We start from the raw sequence: 3,011 nt of genomic DNA, 5'->3' as shown, positions 1-3,011 counted from the left end.
TGGGGCGGGGTGGGGACCGAAAGCCGAGCCTGGGAGAGGGGGACGCACACACACCTGTCACCAAGACAGCTGGACCTTCACTCCACCACTGCCTTCTACTGCTGTTGAGACCGACCATGGCTAGTCGGTTTTGTCTTTTGTAAATAAAAGCTATTTAATTAGTTAGGCCTTTTTAAAAATACGGAATGTGTTTGCCCAGCAGGTGGCAGCACTGGGTTCAAGCGTCTGCTAAAGGGGGAAACTAGGATTTGTGGACCGGGACTAGCTTTGCTCGCAACCAAAACCACTTAAGATGCAAGTTCTACCTGCCTGAGATAGTCCTTAAAGCCTCAGAGGCCTGCCCCCTGGTAGACCTTGAGTCTAGTGAGGCAATTTAAACCCAAGGCCTGCTCCTAAGGCTACTGATCCGTAGTTCAGGGAGTCTGTGCAATGATGGTCAGAGAAGGTTTCACAGAAGAGATGGACTTGACCTTAAAAAAGCACAGGCCTGGAGAGCTGGCTCAGTGGTTAAGACAGAGCACTAAATGCTTTTCCAGAGAACCCGGGTTCAATTGACAGAACCCATGTGGGAGCTCATAGATGCTCCACAGGGCACCAGGTATGCATATGGTGCACAGACGACATGCAGACAAAACACACACATAATTAAAAAAAAAAAAATAGGAGCACAAACTTGCTCGGCAGAGAACCATGACAGTAAGTAGTGATCGAGGCTTCTTCCATACCAGGAAATTGTATGTAACAGCTGAAGAGCAGCTAGGATCCTCATGAGGGTCAAAGTGCTGAAGAATATGCTAAGGCACTGGGGATGGACTGGAACCCTGGAGGCAAAGGAGAGGCCTGGGGACAAGTTAAGGCAAGGTCTGGGCTGGAGTAGAGGCCATGAGGGTAGGGAGCATCCCAGAGCCAGCAATGAGGTTGCATGAGTGAAACAGTTAAGGTAGGGATTGGATTATAACAGAGCAAAGATACAAGCATGACTCTGAGGTCTAGCCATAAAGCAAGTGGACAATGAGGCAGCCTGTTGACTGGGAGGAGAGCTCAAGTGCCTGTGGAGAGACTGGGGACAGGGGATGCCCAGAGGTTATTCCATGAGACACTTCACGGAGGCATCCAGGAGACTGGAGAGGGGTATGTGTTTCACTCTAGCTGGAACCCAAAACTAAGATCATTCTTGAAAGAATAGGCAAGGTAGGATTGGAAGGGGCCAGAACAGACAGAGCCCTGAAGCTTATGGCCCACAATAAAGGAAGGGGTCATGAGAAGCCCCTGTTGGAATGTTCTGAGGATCAGCTGGAGAAGAAGGGAGGCAGGAGAGAAGAGGCTGTAAAGGAAGTTTCCAGAAGGAGGGAGTGGTCCATGACAGACTGAAATGCTATCCTGGGGGCCTCGCCCATGAATGAGCACGTGCTGCCACAGACCTTGGCCAGAGTCATGGCATCCAAATGTGGTGAGCTGAAGAGGGAATGGAAGATAAGGGGCTGAGCCAGTGAACACCACATGTCTATAGAAGTTAAAGGGATGAGATGGTGACTGACAGGACCTTGATGAGGTGGGGTGCAGAGAAGATGGACCAGTTTTAATCGTGTCAGAAATGGAGAGACAGACATAGAACCACAACTGGTTTCTTAAAGGAAAGGGTAGCAGGGGACCCCCTACCTCAGGGATCCTAATTTACCCAGGTAACTTCTGAATCAAAACCTGACATGGAAAGCCAGGTGTGGTGCTGCAAGCTGCAGGAAAACGTAATGGAATTCAGCTACTATCACAAAAGCTACTACTTGGAAAAGTCAAGGACTTCTCCAAAGGTCAATCCATGGCTTAAGAAGTCTTGGTGATATTTTAGCTTATATATATATATTAGCTGGTTCCTAAAATGATTTTCTTGTGTGCTTCTAAAGAACTCCTAACAGTGTATTTATCTAAAGTACCTATCAAGCATCCAAGGCCATATGAAACAACACCTGTCTCCTAGGTCAGCAGATAGCTTTATTTCTTGTGCAATTTAGGGTGAGACCCTCCTTCCTTATACAACCTTACTAATAGACCCCTAACTTCTTACCTAACCACTTCTAGGAATGTAGACTGAGCACATAGACCCCCTTTTTGATATACTAATCGGTCATTAGCACTCAGTTGACCTCCTCTTTTACCACTCTCATTTTTGGGTTGTAAAAGAAAGCCTGGTGGTCACTGCCTGAGGAAAATTCTTACCTGCCTTTATGACCCTGTAGAACTCAAGCCTGGTGACCTTGCTCGACCAGGGGATTGCTATTGCTTGGGTTTATAACTGGATTCCTGGGAGACTTAGGAGGAACATGGAGAACTTAGAGATGGAGAACAGAGAGGGATAAGGAGGATTTTGACCAGAGAGAACATGTGGACGAGATGGAAGATGAGGAAGAGTCAAATGGGGAAGTACTAGCTGGGTAAGAACAAAATGAAAAGGACCTGGATGAGGCAGAATTAAGATAGAACTTAGAGGGAACAGTAGATAAATATAGAGAGAAATCAGGCAAGAAAGGAGCTAGGCACAAGAACAGAACTGAAGCTGTGTAAATGGGATGTTATCCCAGAGGAATTAAAGCAAGTGGACTAAAGAGCTCGGTGTGCTGAGATTCTATTTCCCAAAAATAGTCCTCGCCGTTCGAAGTTTCTCTCCTGAGCCCCTGGGAAGTATTAATATTAAGGCTAGTCCCTCCAATATTATACAAGATGGCTCACACTTAGAACCCCAGTGCTTGGAAGGCTGAAGCAGGAGTACCATCTGTTTGAGGTCCCTCTGAGATATATAGTGAATAGTGAGGTCGTTATGTAGCCCAGGCTGGCCCCAAACTGTGGCCCAGAGTAAGACCCTGAAAAACAACAAAACCCTCAACCTAGAATTCCCGAAAGGATTTATATCCATGCACTGAACACACCTTCATTCCGCTCCCAGCTCATCAAGTACAGCCCCCGAGATAAACAACAGCCCTGGGTCTTGTCCTGGAGACTCCTTTGTCCCTACAGCC

At 47.2% G+C, this 3,011-nt stretch overlaps 1 long non-coding RNA gene across 12 annotated transcripts in view; it reads right to left on the bottom strand.

Annotated features, from left to right (window-relative positions):
- Positions 1-3,011, bottom strand: part of LOC128094230 (uncharacterized) — a 49,845-nt gene that overhangs the window by 45,816 nt on the left and 1,018 nt on the right. The window contains exon 1 of one of the 12 annotated variants that reach the window (XR_008212898.1): positions 55-2,889. The exons of the other annotated variants lie outside the window; for them this stretch is intronic. This is a non-coding gene — a long non-coding RNA (uncharacterized LOC128094230). Of the gene's footprint in view, positions 1-54; positions 2,890-3,011 lie in introns of those variants that run through there. 12 annotated transcript variants of the gene reach the window in all.

The sequence above is a fragment of the Peromyscus californicus genome, unplaced genomic scaffold, assembly GCF_007827085.1.
Source record: "Peromyscus californicus insignis strain IS unplaced genomic scaffold, ASM782708v3 Scaffold_4__1_contigs__length_199733344, whole genome shotgun sequence".
Classification (NCBI taxonomy): domain Eukaryota; kingdom Metazoa; phylum Chordata; class Mammalia; order Rodentia; family Cricetidae; genus Peromyscus; species Peromyscus californicus.
Note: the sequence above shows the minus strand (reverse complement) of the source record. Positions and strands in the feature narration are given on the sequence as shown.